Below are 16,577 nucleotides of genomic sequence, written 5' to 3'. Positions count from 1 at the left end.
ATGACTGATGTCCTTATAAGAGGAGATTAGTATACAGACAACACACAGACTGAAGAGCGATCATCTGAGGACACATCAAGAAGGTGGCCATCTGCAAGCCAAGGAGACAGGCCTCAAAAGAAGGGCTGCTAACACCTTGATCTTGGATTTCGAATCTCCAGAACTACTAGAAAATAAATTTCTGTTTATTTCTAAGCCACTTAGTCTGTGATATTTTGTTATGGCAGCCCAAACAAACTAATAAATGTGGCCAGTTTTATAAGAAACTGCCAGTTTTCCAAAGCCGCTGTACCACTCCCACCAGCAATGTATGAGTGAGTGATCAGATTCTCTGAACCCCTTCCAGCATTTGGTGTTGTCTTTACTTTTTATTATAGCCATTCTGACAGATGTGGTGATATCTCATTGCTGTTTTAATTTGCATTTCTTAAATAAGTAATTATGTTAAACCTATTTTCATGCACTTATTTTTCATCTGTATATCCTCTTCATAAAATATCTCTTTATGTGTAAGCCCATTTTCTAATTAGATTTTTTTGTTTGTTTTTCACTGTTAAGCATTGAGAGTTCTTTACATACTCTAGATACTGGTCCTTTGTCAGAGATGTGATCTGCAAATATTGTTTCCTTGTTTGTCACTTATCTTCTCATTCTCTTAACAGAATCTTCTGCAGAGTAAATTTTTTAAAATTTTGATGAGCTCCAATTTATCCATTTTTCCTTTTATAGATCATGCTTTTGGTGTCAAGTTTATGAACTCTTCATGCAACCCCAGATCCCAAAGACTTTTCTCCCATTTTTTTCTACAAGCTTTATAGTTTTATTTTCCTTTTAACCATATGAACCATTTTGAGTTAATTTTTGTACAAAGTATGAGGTTCAGATCAAGATTCATTTATTGAAAAGGCAAGCCTTCCTCTATTGAATTCTATTATCCGATTCTGAATGGAGTATGTGACCCAAAAAGTCTAAGAATAATTGTTTTACATAAAAGAGCCTCCGTAAAAATTCCTAGACTTTATTAAGGCAAAGCAAACACACTGTGAGTCTCTGTTTTATGTTCTTGCCTCCAAACAATGTACATGAGCCCTCTTTTATCCTCCTTAGCTGAAGAGATAAAAGAACAAATGAGCATGCTCTGAGATCCAAAGTTTTATTTGGTGATACTTATAGGTTCATGACACTTATTCTGCTCTAATTCATTATTATGTTTGTGAGGGATCAATGCTTATTCTGTCTGAATTCCTGTATTAAACCTCTGGCCTATCTAAACCCAAAGAACCAGCCCAGTGATTTAAGACCAGGCTGCCTCTTTGGAATTCAGTCTCTTGTCCACTGAACCATCAGACTCTCTCAAACTAAATTTCAGTCTCCCCTGGCCACTCTGCACTTGGTTCATCCACACCGTTTTGTAAAGTTATGAGTACTTCCATGGTTGGTCTTTCTTTCCCCTGGAAATGGTACCATTAAGTCACTTGGCAGAGGGAAGGAAAGTGAGCTGAATTTTTGATCACAGACTACGGCCTGGGAGAATCGTTAGTTCTGTAGACCAAATACTTCTCTTTCTGGGCACATGAACTGTGCTACTCTACACTACTCTTTGAAGTTTAGAAAACCATGTGACTTGCTGTGAACAATAAAATATAAGCTAAAGTAATATGTTCTGTTTCATTGAAGTTTTAAGAACTCACGTGCTTCACCATTGCCTCCTTGTATGGATTAGCAATGTTCAGATGGTAGACTCCATCAGTCTGCAGAACTAAGTGAAAAACAATATGAAACAGAGCCCTAGCAACCCAAATGGACATGTAGCATGAATAAGAAATAAACACTGCTGTTTTAAGCCACTCAATTTTTTTTTGATTTTTGTTTTTTATCACTGCATAATTGCATCCATCCTTATGGATATAGTCCCAGTGGCTTTACATGTATTTATTTAGTTGTGAAAATTCATTAAATGAAAATCAAAATTTGAATTAATCTTGATATCCCTGTAAGTCTATATATAGAAATAAATTTGCTAATTGAAAAAAACTTACAGTCACACCATGTTCCTGAATTAGAGTTTTGAAAACACAGTTTCTACATGTAGATTAGTAACAGCATTCCACGGGCTAAGACACAAGCAGACTAAAATTTATTACTGGCACTGAGTCAATACTTAATATTTTTTGAATAACTATAATCCACAAGAGGGAGATAAGCAATTAAACAGCAAAATGCTGAGCAGAAATAGCTAAGTAAATATTTCAACTGTTTGACAGTAGCTTAACAACAAATAATTTAACAAAATTTTGTATCCTCTGAGCAAAGTGCTAGATAGATTTAAAACAAAGTAAAAACAAAAAAGAAGCCCTTTGCACTTTAGTTTGTGGGTGAGACAGATACTAAAAAGATACGACACCCGGTTCTATGGGAGCACAAAGAAGGGGTAACGTTATGGTATCCAAGTTTATACATCATGGCACAAATCCATTTTCAGCTTATACCCACAATGGAAAATTATGTTCTTGATTAACCAGAGCAAAATTTAATCCAGAATGCATGAAGGCAGAACCCAGGAGAACCCAGCCAGAGAACACAGTGTACTCAGAGTACAGAGCCAGAGAAGTGTAGGGTGCCCCAGCAGAGACAAGTCACTCCTCACTGAAAAACAGAGACAGGCAGTTCAGGAGCTCACTGAGAGCAGCAAAATCTCCCCAGCAATGGAACTGATGGTGCCTAAACCTGCTTAAAGTAAACTTTGAGAGCTGTATAGGTCCTGTGTGAACCTCACACAATTTTCTCCCTTGAGGTCCTCAGGGCACTCAGACTGGGAATATAATTGAGATCACTTATTTTAAGACGCACCAGACTGGGGTTTTTCAGCAATTCTTTAGTGAGGATGGAATGTATATTCATAGCAGTCCTTGCTCTGTGTGTGTGTGTCCGTGTGTATATGTATGTATGTGTGTATGTATGTGTGTGTGTGTATATATATATATTTGTAAATTGCAAATTATCCTGAATAGTTGTGCTTAAATTTATAGTCAGGTCTAGAGTTTTCATTAGATTGTGGGTTTATTTATCATCAACTAATCCTACTTCCATCTTCATAAAATTCTGGATTGAAGAACCATTCTAGGAAATGTAGAGGAGGTTTGGGTTGAACTGCCCTGAATATTACCCAGAGTGGTCAAAATGCGTTACACAGCACCCTATACAAAGTAGTATCTTGACAAGGCTGTGTCCACATACTACACTTAAGGGAAAACGATGCAATTGGGAGATTAAGTTAAAAAAAACAAGGAGAAAGGATTTGGGGGTAAAAATCTATAAAAATAAAGCCATAATATTCCTCATCCTCCCCATATCATATGCCAAATCATGATTTTCTTTCTGTTTTTCAAAACATGAACTTTAAGCGGTCTGTGTGCTCTGACCCAGAAATCCCACTTCTAGAATCTAACCCTATGAAATGATTTAAGACATGCATGGAGATTTATAAGCAAAACATCTTAAAAATTGCAGAATGAATAATATTGAGGTGATATTAATATTTTAAATGATTATAAATATTAATAAGAAATTAAATTATATTTTTCTAAATTGGAAAGAAAAGAACACTATATAAATCTGAGTAGTGACTCTACGTGAAGAAACGCAAAATTATGATCAGCTTGGCTCCAATGCCAAGGAAACTTCTGACCTCTGGCTAGTTCTTAGAATGCACAGTGTTGAAACTATTTTAATCCTGGACCTCAAAGTGCAAGCCTGGATTCCCTTAGAGTTCACCTCTTACCTTCCTCCTCCTTCTAAAAATGAACACTTCTCAAGCTGAAAATTTCAGAAGTTGAGTCATTTTCATGTTTTCTTCTCTGTGCCTGTTTCAAAGAATGGGACACAAAATGCACTTTGTGAAGTCAGACTTTGAACCAGAACCTAATTATCATGCTGGCAATGAATCTTAGTGGGTGATTTCCCTATCATTAACCAAATCATCAATTAACTATTTTATTAAGTCAAGAGTATGTGCTTAACACTATACTGGGCTACAAGGATACAGAAACTGTGTATGTAAGAGCTGGGCTTTGGCCTCAGGGTACTTGCTCTCCAGCTGACAAGTTACCACCCATAAAAATGAACCAGGAGTAAATGGCACAGGATGAAAGGGAAGAAAGAGCTAAGTCAGCATGTAGAGGCTAGATGCCAGTAACACTGGTAGAAACTCAATAAGGACCACAGTGACCAGGGGGAACTTGATAGGAGAAGTGAACCTGCACTAGCCCTTGAAGGATAAATAGGATTTGTGTAAGGAGATGTTAGGGAATTCTAGGAGTTTAGCACAATATGAATGAAAGAATGTTACCAGGAATAACCCGGTTTTAGATTCAAGGGACTTGACATAGAAAGAAGCAATGGAAAATGAAGGTGGGAGAGTGCTTGGGAAGAAAATAGAGTCCCTCTGGAAAAAAAAAAAGAAAGAAGGAAAGGAAGGAAGGGATGGTTGGAGGGAGGGAGGGAGGGAGGGAGAAAAGAAAGAAAAAAAGGTGTATTTTGGTTTTTGTGTGTATGTATGTATGAGATATTTTTCCTGAAACTTAAAAGGTAAAATTGCTTTAAATGTTAACTACAGTCTTGATAAATCTAGACTTAAATGTGTTTTGCGAATAATTTTATACTTGATTCAATACAACGAGAAGTAACAACAAATAGGATTTTCTCCATCAAAAGAGGGTGATAGCTAGAGCTCAAGTACCCAAGTCATCATTTCTAGATACTTTCTGAATGCTCCTCAGTTATCCCCAAATAATAATAGTGACCAAGCTGGCTACCCACACCCTCCACCAGCATCAGCATTCAGAATATCCAGCCCAGGTCACATTTAAAAAAAAAAAAAAAGTACTTTCACCTTTGCTTATATAGCACCCTATCCACTGCTCAGCTCCTCCAGGGCAACTCTTTCCTTCGCACCAAGAAGATTTATTCTATATGTATTTACTACTACATATCAGTTACCATATTTTGAAATCACCTGAGGTATGCATGGAGAAGGAGAGGACAGATAAATAGAACAGGCAGATGAATATGGACAGACAGAAAGCCAGGCTGATTGTGAACACATGGAAATTCAATCTCTGCCCTCAAGGAGTTTACAATCCATCAGGAACCAGGTATGCATATCAGCATAATACACAACAGCTTCAATGCAGAGATACACAATGCACATTTACGTAGGGCCAAAGGAGCACCCAAGTCTGCCAGGGGAAGATGGGAAAAAGCTTCACAGAAGTATTTGAGATAAACTTAAAAGAATAGGTGGGAATTCTTGGAACAGACTCGGGGAAGGCGTTCCAGACAGAATGACCATGCATAGAAAGACACAGATGCATTAGAAAGTATAACATATGTGAGAACCTCTAGAGAATCGAATATTGCTGAGAGAATGGTTAAGGGGAGACAGGTGGGAGATGAAGCCTGACAGGTAAGCAGCAGCCACCTCATGAGTGATCAGGATAAGTCATAATGGTAGGATATGCCATAGAGAAAAGTAAAAAGTTTTCCATTCAGTCATAAAGGTAAAGCATTCTTCACTTTTGTTCTTTTTAAAGAGTCTGTATTATTTATTTTTATATATTTTTAATTTGGATTTAATGTGTAGTAAGTAGTGACTATATAACAAGGATATGGAAAACATAGGTAAGGTGTAAATAATAATAGAAATAAGGCCCATTTACCTGCTTTAACCAAAGGAATGTTACTATCATCTCTAAAGCCCCTCCTAGGGCCTTGCCCTGCCTTCATGCTCAGAAATAACCATTGAAGAGCTAAGCCCAGGCTAGGCCATTTTCCTTTCATCCCTGTCTCCACATGGATATTTAATTGACTCTTTCCTTCCCATCTTTTTTTTTTTTTTTGCGGTACGCGGGCCTCTCACTGTTGTGGCCTCTCCCATTGAGGAGCACAGGCTCCGGACGCACAGGCTCAGCGGCCACGGCTCACGGGCCCAGCTGCTCCACGGCATGTGGGATCTTCCCAGACTGGGGCACGAACCCGTGCCCCCTGCATCAGCAAGTGGACTCCCAACCACTGCACCACCAGGGAAGCCCTTTCCTTCCCATCTTAATCCCACTCCCTGGACATGAAAATAAATGTTTTTGGTTTTTTTTTTTAACAGGAAGGGATGTCCCAGATTTTCTATTCTAGCACCTTTATTTTACACCAGAAAGCTGAAGCACAGGCAAGTAATATCTTCTTGTTAACTAGTGCTAAATTTAGCACTAGCACCTAGAGCTCTAAATGCCAACTCTAGTTTGAGTCAGAAAACCAAGCCTGATTTTGCCTCTAGTCGAGTTACTGTCCCATCTTGCACGAAGCAGTCATCCCTTTATGACACCCTCACTTCCCTGAAACTTCTTTAGTTTGAATCATAGGGAGGCTCAGGATAAAGAGCCAGAAGGAGATAATAGTGAGAACAGCATTGCTATCCTTGTATTTGCGTAACTTTAGGAGAGTTATTATAATAAGTTACATCTTCTCCATCTCTGCTTTAATATTTTTTTGAGGGCTTGAGGGTGTATAGTTCCCTCATGTGAAATGGACTAATTATTAGTTGTCTCAGCCAAGAGGTGTGTCCAATTAAAGTCTGAGTCACTAGGAGCTTCCATTTAAAATTCAAGAATCCTGTTGGCTATAGATCAAAGATACCATTTCAAGGAACACTAAAATGAGAAAAATTAAAACTTATTTTTTGTCCTTGCTAAAGAACCAAAAAATTACTGCAAGAATTAAAGCATCATAGTTAACAGGAGAAGATGGCAGAAGAGCAGGATACGGAGATCACCTTCCTCCCCATAGATACACCAGTAATACATCTACACGTGGACCTGCTCCTATAGAACACCCACTGAAAGCTGGCAGAAGACCTCAGACCTCCCAAAAGGCAAGAAACTCCCCACGTACCTGGGTAGGGCAAAAGAAAAAAGAATAAACAGAGACAAAAGAATAGGGATGGGGCCTGCAACAGTGGGAGGGAGCTGTGAAGGAGGAAAGGTTTCCACACACTAGAAGCTCCTTTGCGGGTGGAGACTGTGGGTGGCGGAGGGGGGAAAGCTTCAAAGCCGCGGAGAAGAGCACAGCCACGGGGTGCCGAGGGCAAAGCGGAGAGATTTCCGCACAGAGGATCGGTGCCGACCGGCACCAGTCGGAGAGGCTTCTCTGCTCGCCCGCCAGGGCGGGTGGAGGCTGGGAGCTGAGGCTCGGGCTTCGGTCGGATCCCAGGGAGAGGACTGGGGTTGGCGGCCCTGGGAGAGGACCGAGGTTGGGGGCGTGAACACAGCCTGAAGGGGGCTAGTGTGCCACAGTTCGCTGAGAGGGAGGCCAGGAAGAAGTCTGGACCTGCCGAAGAGGCAAGAGACTTTTTCTTCCCTCTTTGTTTCCTGGTGCGCTAGGAGAGGGGATTAAGAGCGCTGCTTAAAGGAGCTCCAGAGATGGGCGTGAGCCGCGGCTAAAAGCGCAGACCCCAGAGATGGGCATGAAACACTAAGGCTGCTGCTGCCGCCACCAAGAAGCCTGTGCGCGAGCACAGGTCACTATCCACACCCCCCTTCCAGGGAGCCTGTGCAGCCCGCCACCGACAGGGTCCCGTGATCCAGGGACAACTCCCCTGGGAGAACGCACAGCGCGCCTCAGGCTGGTGCGACGTCATGCCGGACTCTGCCGCCGCAGGCTCGCCCCGCAACCGTACCCCTCCCTACCCCCGGCCTGAGTGAGTCAGAGCCCCCGAATCAGCTGCTCCTTTAACCCCATCCTGTCTGAGCGAAGAACAGACGCCCTCAGGCGACATACACGCAGAGGCGGGGCCAAATCCAAAGCTGAATCCCGGGAGCTGTGCAAACAAAGAAGAGAAAGGGAAATCTCTCCCAGCAGCCTCAGGAGCAGTGGATTAAATTTCCACAATCAACTTGATGTACCCTGCATCTGTGGAATACCTGAATAGCCAATGTATCATCCCAAATTGAGGAGGTGCACTTTGGGAACAATGATATATATATTTTTTTCCCTTTTTCTCTTTTTTATGAGTGTGTATGTGTATGCTTCAGTGTGTGATTTTGTCTGTATAGCTTCGCTTTTACCATTTGTCCGAGGGTTCTGTCCGTCCTTTTTTACTTTCTAAACTTTTTTTCTTAATAATTATTTTTTATTTTAATAACTTTATTTTATTCTATCTTACTTTATTTTAAAGTAAGGATATTTTAAAGTAAGGATTTTAAAGAGGATATCTTTCTTTCTTTCTACTTTTTCTCCCTTTTATTCTGAGCCGTGTGGATGAAACGCTACTGGTGCTCCAGCCAGGAGTCAGTGCTGTGCCTCTGAGGTGGGAGAGCCAACTTCAGGACACTGGTCCACAAGAGACCTACCAGATCCATGTAATATCAAACAGTGAAAATCTCCCAGAGATCTCCATCTCAACACCAAGACCAAGCTCCACTCAACAACCAGCAAGTTACAGTGCTGGACACCCTATGCCAAACAACTAGCAAGACAGCAACACAGCCCCACCATTAGCAAAGAGGCAGCCTAAAATCATAATAAGGCCACAAAGAGCCCAAAACACACCACCAGACATGGACCTGCCCACCAGAAAGACAAGATCCAGCCTCATCCACCAGAACACAGGCACTAGTCCCCTCCACCAGGAGAACTACACAAACCACTGAAACAACCTTACCCACTGGGGTCAGACACCAAAAACAACGGGAACTACGAACCTGCAGTCTGCGAAAAGGAGACCCCAAACACAGTAAGATAAGCAAAATGAAAAGACAGAATAATACACAGCAGATGAAGAAGCAAGGTAAAAACCCACCAGACCTAACAAATGAAGAGGAAATAGGCAGTCTACCTGAAAAAGAATTCAGAATAATGATAGTAAAGATGATCCAAAATCTTGGAAATAGAATAGAAAAAATGCAAGAAACATTTAACAAGGACCTAGAAGAACTAAAGAGGAAACAAGCAATGATGAACAACACAATGAATGAAATTAAAAGTACTATAGAAGGGATCAATAGCAGAATAACTGAGGCAGAAGAACGGATAAGTGACCTGGAAGATAAAACAGTGGAAATAACTACTGCAGAGCAGAATAAAGAAAAAAGAATGAAAAGAACTGAGGACAGTCTCAGAGGCCTCTGGGACAACATTAAATGTACCAACATTCGAATTATAGGGGTTCCAGAAGAAGAAGAGAAAAAGAAAGGGACTGAGAAAATATTTGAAGAGATTATAGTTGAAAACTTCCCTAATATGGGAAAGGAAATAGTTAATCAAGTCCAGGAAGCACAGAGAGTCCCATACAGGATAAATCCAAGGAGAAACACACCAAGACACATATTAATCAAACTGTCAAAAATTAAATAAAAAGAAAACATATTAAAAGCAGCAAGGGAAAAACAACAAATAAGACACAAGGGAAACCCCATAAGGTTAACATCTGATCTTTCAGCAGAAACTCTGCAAGCCAGAAGGGACTGGCAGGACATATTTAAAGTGATGAAGGAGAAAAACCTACAACCAAGTTTACTCTACACAGCAAGGATCTCATTCAGATTTGATGGAGAAATTAAAACCTTTACAGACAAGCGAAAGCTGACAGAGTTCAGCACCACCAAACCAGCTTTACAACAAATGCTAAAGGAACTTCTCTAGGCAAGTAACACAAGAGATGGAAAAGACCTATAATAACAAATCCAAAACAATTAAGAAAATGGGAATAGGAATATACATATCGGTAACTACCTTAAATGTAAATGGATTAAATGCTCCCACCAAAAGACATAGACTGGCTGAATGGATATAAACAAGACCCGTGTATATGCTGTCTACAAGAGACCCACTTCAGAACTAGAGACACATTCAGACTAAGAGTAAGGGGATGGAAAAAGATATTTCATGCAAATGGAAAGCAAAAGAAAGCTGGAGTAGCAATTCTCATATCAGACAAAATAGACTTAAAAACAAAGACTATTAGAAGAGACAAAGAAGGACACTACATAACGTCAAGGGATCGATCCAAGAATAAGATATAACAATTGTAAATATTTATGCACCCAACACAGGAGCACCTCAATACATAAGGCAAATACTAACAGCCATAAAGGGGAAATCGACAATAACACAATCATAGTAGGGGACTTTAACACCTCACTTTCACGAATGGACAGATCAACCAAAATGAAAATAAATAAGGAAACACAAGCTTTAAATGATACATTAAACAAGATGGACTTAATTGATATTTAGAGGACATTCCATCCAAAAACAACAGAATACACATTTTTCTCAAGTGCTCATGGAACATTTTCCAGGATAGATCATATCTTGGGTCACAAATCAAGCCTTGGTAAATTTAAGAAAATTGAAATTGTATCAAGTATCTTTTCTGACCGCAGTGCTATGAGACTAGATATCAATTACAGGAAAAGATCTGTACAAAATACAAACACATGGAGGCTAAACAACACACTACCTAATAACGAAGTGATCACTGAAGAAATCAAAGAGGAAATCAAAAAATACCTAGAAACAAATGACAATGGAGACACAATGACCCAAAACCTATGGGATGCAAGCAAAAGCAGTTTTAAGAGGGAAGTTTATAGCAATACAATCCTACCTTAATAAACAGGAAACATCTCAAATAAACAATCTAAGCTTGCACCTAAAGCAATTAGAGAAAGAAGAACAAAAAAACCCTCAAAGTTAGCAGAAGGAAAGAAATCATAAAGATCAGATCAGAAATAAATGAAAAAGAAATAAAGGAAATGATAGCAAAGATCAATAAAATTAAAAGCTGGTTCTTTGAGAAGATAAACAAAATTAATAAACCATTAGCCAGACTCATCAAGTAAAAAAGGGAGAAGACTCACATCAATAGAATTAGAAATGAAAGAGGAGAAGTAACAACTGACACTGCAGAAATACAAAGGCTCATGAGAGATTACTACAAGCAACTCTATGCCAATAGTATGGACAACGTGGAAGAAATGGAAAAATTCTTAGAAATGCACAACCTGCCAAGACTGAACCAGGAGGAAATAGAAAATATGAATAGACCAATCACACAAGCACTGAAATTGAAACTGTGATTAAAAATCTTCCAACAAACAAAAGCCCAGGAGCAGATGGCTTCACAGGCGAATTCTATCAAACATTTAGAGAAGAGTTAACACCTATCCTTCTCAAAATCTTCCAAAATATAGCAGAGGGAGGAACACTCCCAAACTCATTCTATGAGGCCACCATCACCCTTATACCAAAACCAGACAAGAATGTCTCAAAGAAAGAAAACTACAGGCCAATATCACTGATGAACATAGATGCAAAAATCCTCAACAAAATACTAGCAAACAGAATCCAACAGCACATTAAAAGGATCACACACCATGATCAAATGGGGTTTATTCCAGGAATGCAAGGATTCTTCAATATATGCAAATCAGTCAACGTGATACACCATATTAACAAACTGAAGGAGAAAAACCATATGATCATCTCAGTAGATGCAGAGAAAGGTTTCAACAAATTTCAACACCCATTTATGATAAAAACCCTGCAGAAAGTAGGCATAGAGGGAACTTTCCTCAACATAATAAAGACCATATATGACAAAACCACAGCCAACATCGTCCTCAATGGTGAAAAACTGAAACCATTCCCACTAAGATCAGGGACAAGACAAGGTTGCCCACTCTCACCACTCCTATTCAACACTGTTTTGGAAGTTTTAGCCACAGCAATCAGAGAAAAAAAGGAAATAAAAGGAATCCAAATTGGAAAAGAAGAAGTAAAGCTGTCACTGTTTGCAGATGACATGATACTATATATAGAGAATCCTAAAGATGCTACCAGAAAACTACTAGAGCTAATCAATGAATTTGGTAAAGTAGCAGGGTACAAAATTAATGCACAGTAATCTCTGGCATTCCTATACACTAATGATGAAAAATCTGAAAGTGAAATCAAGAAAACACTCCCATTTACCATTGCAACAAAAAGAATAAAATATTTAGGAATAAACCTACCTAAGGAGACAAAAGACCTGTATGCAGAAAATTATAAGACACTGATGAAAGAAATTAAAGATGATACAAATAGAGGGAGAGATATACGATGTTCTTGGATTGGAAGAATTAACATTGTGAAAATGACTATACTACTACCCAAAGCAATCTACACATTCAATGCAATCCCTATCAAACTACCACTGGCATTTTTCACAGAACTAGAGCAAAAAAATTCACAATTTGTATGGAAACACAAAAGACCCCGAATAGCCAAAGCAATCTTGAGAACTAAAAATGGAGCTGGAGGAATCAGGCTCTCTGATTTCAGACTACAAAGCTACAGTAATCAAGACAGTATGGTACTGGCACAAAAACAGAAATATAGATCAATGGAACAGGATAGAAAGCCCAGAGATAAACCCACACACATATGGTCACCTTATCTTTGATAAAGGAGGCAAGAATATACAGTGGAGAAAAGACAGCCTCTTCAATAAGTGGTGCTGGGAAAACTGGACAGGACATGTAAATGTACACTCCCTAACATCATACACAAAAATAAACTCAAAATGGATTAAAGACCTAAATATAAGGCCAGACACTATCAAACTCTTAGAGGAAAACATAGGCAGAACACTCTATGACATAAATCACAGCAAGATCCTTTTTGACCCACCTCCTAGAGAAATGGAAATAAAAACAAAAATAAACAAATGGGACCTAATGAAACTTCAAAGCTTTTGCACAGCAAAGGAAACCATAAACAAGACCAAAAGACAACCCTCAGAATGGGAGAAAATATTTGCAAATGAAGCGACTGACAAAGGATTAATCTCCAAAATTTACAAGCAGCTCATGCAGCTCAATATCAAAAAAACAAACAACCCAACCCAAAAATGGGCAGAAGACTAAATAGACATTTCTCCAAAGAAGATATACAGATTGCCAACAAACATATGAAAGAATGCTCAACATCATTAATCATTAGAGAAATGCAAATCAAAACTACAATGAGATATCATCTCACACTGGTCAGAAAGGCCATTATCAAGAATCTAGAAACAATAAATGCTGGAGAGGGTGTGGAGAAAAGGGAACCCTCTTGCACTGTTGGTGGGAATGTAAATTGATACAGCCACTATGGAGAACAGTATGGACGTTCCTTAAAAAACTACAAATAGAACTACCATACGACCCAGCAATCCCACTATTGGGCATATACCCTGAGAAAACCATAATTCAAAAAGAGTCATGTACCAAAATGTTCATTGCAGCTCTATTTACAGTAGCCAGGGCATGGAAGCAAACTAAGTGTCCATCAACAGATGAATGGATAAAGAAAATGTGGCACATATATACAATGGAATATTACTCAGACATGAAAAGAAACGAAATTGAGTTATTTGTGGTGAGGTGGATGGACCTAGAGTCTGTCATACAGAACGAAGTAAGTCAGAAAGAGAAAAACAAATACTGTATGCTAACACATATATATGGAATCTAAGAAAAAAAAACGTCATGAAGAACCTAGGGGTAAGACGGGAATAAAGACACAGGCCTATTAGAGCATGCACTTCAGGATATGGGGAGGGGGAGGGGTTGGCTGTGACGAGGTGAGAGAGTGGCATGGACAGATATACACTACCAAGCGTAAAGTCGATAGCTAGTGGGAAGCAGCCGCGTAGCACAGGGAGATCAGCTAGGTGGTTTGTGACTGCCTAGAAGGGTAGGATAGGGTGGGTGGGAGGGAGCGAGACGCAGGAAGGAAGAGCCATGGGAACATGTGTATATGTATAACTGATTCACTTTGTTATAAAGCAGAAACTAAGACACCATTGTAAACCAATTATACTCCAATAAAGATGTTAAAAAAAGAAAAGAATTAAAGCATCATAAACAAGTACCATGGGGCTCTGCTCTCACATGCTGGGCACAAACCTCAGAGGTGTTTGCATGTTGTCTGCAGATGTCTATTTACAGACTCATTAGGGAAGATGGCTTTTGAAAGGCTTTACCTCCTAGGTACGAAAATCATTATTTAGCAGGTAACTTCCAAGCTTCAAATCATGAGCTATTCTTCCCTCATCTGGGTCTTATCTTTTTGTCCTTTAGACTAAAACAACAATAGGGCTGGAACAGACATCCAAAGGCCATTTAATTGTTGAGTGCTGGAGTGGGAAGGAACTTCAAAGACTGATTAACTAACCCCCTCCATTTACAAGAAGGAAACTGAGGCCCAGAAAAGTAACAGTATCTGTTGAAGGTCATGGAGAGGTGGGACTCAGAATATAGTTCACTATTCTTTTTACTAAATCAGTCATTTTAGCGGGCAACAATATAGACGGCATTCTTGTACAAAATGCCTATCCTTGCCCAGAGACATGGCTGGCAGAGTCTGCCCATGAACAGATCCATAGCCCTTGACTTTTCTCTTTAACTCCATGCCTTTGCTCAGAAAGAGCCAACAATCTGTGTTTCATCCCAGGAAAGCCATCTGGGAGAGTTCCCCGGCAGCCCACAGGGATATACATCAAGGCTTGCAAATTAAGCCTGCCTGATCATTAGTCCCGTCAGATCCTGGGGTGGGGAGCAGGCCGGATGGAGATTCTGTCATGAAATACACTAGGGAAAAACTAGCATATTAGCCTATCAGTACTTTACAATAGGCTGCCTGACTTTGTTGAACCTAGGATATCTCCAACTAGTTTGACCACTGTTCCCTCTCTCCTTTATTTTTTCTTTTTATATACCTTTTTTTTAAATTTAATTTTATTTATTTTTTTATACAGCAGGTTCTTATTAGTTATCCATTTTATACATATTACTGTATACATGTCAATCCCAATCTCCGAACTCATCACACTCCCCCGCTGCCTCCCCCCGCTTTCCCCCCTTGGTGTCCATACATTTGTTTTCTACCTATTATTAACCCCCAGAGTTACATCCTGTGTAATGCACCTCGTGAATCCTGCTCCAGGGAATGTCTTCTGCCCACCCTGTTGCCTTGATTCAGCTTTCCAAAAAAGGCTTGTGTTCTACTTAGGCACACAGGTAAGCAGAGCTTCATTGCTGGGGGTGTGTCCATTTCATCACTTTGTACAGATCCAGAATATCGATTACTGTGACCCATGACAAGTCAGTGATGCTTGTTACAAGATGTGCTGTTAAGTGTCTTCCACAGGCTTTGACAGGATAAAAACATCAGATCCTTATTCCCACCCCTTAAAAAAAATTGCCACGAACTCCGTGCCAACGTTTTTGTTTTTTCAGGCAATAAGTACACATTTTTCACATTGAATCACATATCATAATAAACATAATTCAACTAATCCTTACAGATAACAATATTTCTAGGTAAATTGAAATCCCTTTTTCACCAACTAACTCCTACCTGAAGGCCAGTTCTTTCACTCATGTAAGCAAAAGTGAGTCAATTTAAAGAAAATACTTAATAAATAACAGTGCAAGTAATTTAGATGTTGCAGAAGTTGTATAGTTGGAAAACAAGTGACTGCAGTTAGAAAAACATTATCCTTGCTTCACAAAAGTCGATGGCAAACTTCTTGATTTCTCTCTTGCTATTAGATTCATGTACCACTAGACAGTGGGTTGCTCAAAAAACCATAGTTACTGGTGATTTTTATCTCTGTATTATATATGGAAATTCCTGCCTGTGTCTAAATACCTTTCTGATGATAATAGTATCCTGTCGATAACCAATATGTGATTTCAGTCCTCTTTGAATCTGCCCTTAATCCTTTGAAAATCTTTTTGCTTGTGGGTTTGGAAAAAAACAAGCAGCCATCATGTCACATTGTATCTCCCCAGCGACCTGACAATTGTTTCAAGGATATCTGATGACACTTGTAATTGGAGTGCAAAGAGCCTCCATGGTGACTGGAAGATGTTACTGCAATTTTTCATTTGACTAAATGATTAGAATTGTTATGAAAATCCTGACATCTGTCATTAGTATCCTGGAAGGAGTTGAAAATTTACCTCAAAGCAAGGATATTTCAACTGGGTCAATTGTGTCAACTGAGCCAGTCACTCTAAGTATCCATCCAGCCCTCCTGTCTCATATTTATAGATGAGACACAAGACGTACTGGTGTTGCAATGGTGTTAAAAATAAAATATCTCCCCATAAGCTTAAACATGATCAAAAGTAACACTCGTGCAACACCTGGACCTTTCTATCCACCCGACATGTTCCTCCCTGCCAACCTGGCTGCTGATAGTGGGGCTGGATGGCCTGAAAAATATATTTTTAGCACAAATCATCTTGTTATAAATCAGTCAGCATATCAAGAGAACAAACATTTTATTCCTCCTCTGTTCCCTCTCTCTCTCTCCCCCGCCCTCTCTATCTCTCCCTCTTTCTCTCTTTCTCTCTCTCTCACTCTCTCACACACCCTTTGCTTTTTCTAGAATGTGAGTCCACATGTCAATTTATCTTATCCTTCAAAGTTCTTGCATTTTTGTATTACATTAAACCTTTGGGTTATTTCCTTCCAAGAAGCCAGTGAAT

The 16,577-nt window shown here is 39.5% G+C and overlaps 1 long non-coding RNA gene across 1 annotated transcript in view; it reads right to left on the bottom strand.

Annotated features, from left to right (window-relative positions):
* LOC137220708 (uncharacterized) overlaps nt 1-16,577 on the bottom strand; it is a 472,693-nt gene that overhangs the window by 117,220 nt on the left and 338,896 nt on the right. The window contains exon 3 of the long non-coding RNA XR_010941752.1: nt 3,782-3,863. This is a non-coding gene — a long non-coding RNA (uncharacterized lncRNA). The remainder of the gene's footprint in view (nt 1-3,781; nt 3,864-16,577) is intronic.

The sequence above is a fragment of the Pseudorca crassidens genome, chromosome 3 (assembly GCF_039906515.1).
Source record: "Pseudorca crassidens isolate mPseCra1 chromosome 3, mPseCra1.hap1, whole genome shotgun sequence".
NCBI classification, from domain to species: Eukaryota; Metazoa; Chordata; class Mammalia; order Artiodactyla; family Delphinidae; genus Pseudorca; species Pseudorca crassidens.
Note: the sequence above shows the minus strand (reverse complement) of the source record. Positions and strands in the feature narration are given on the sequence as shown.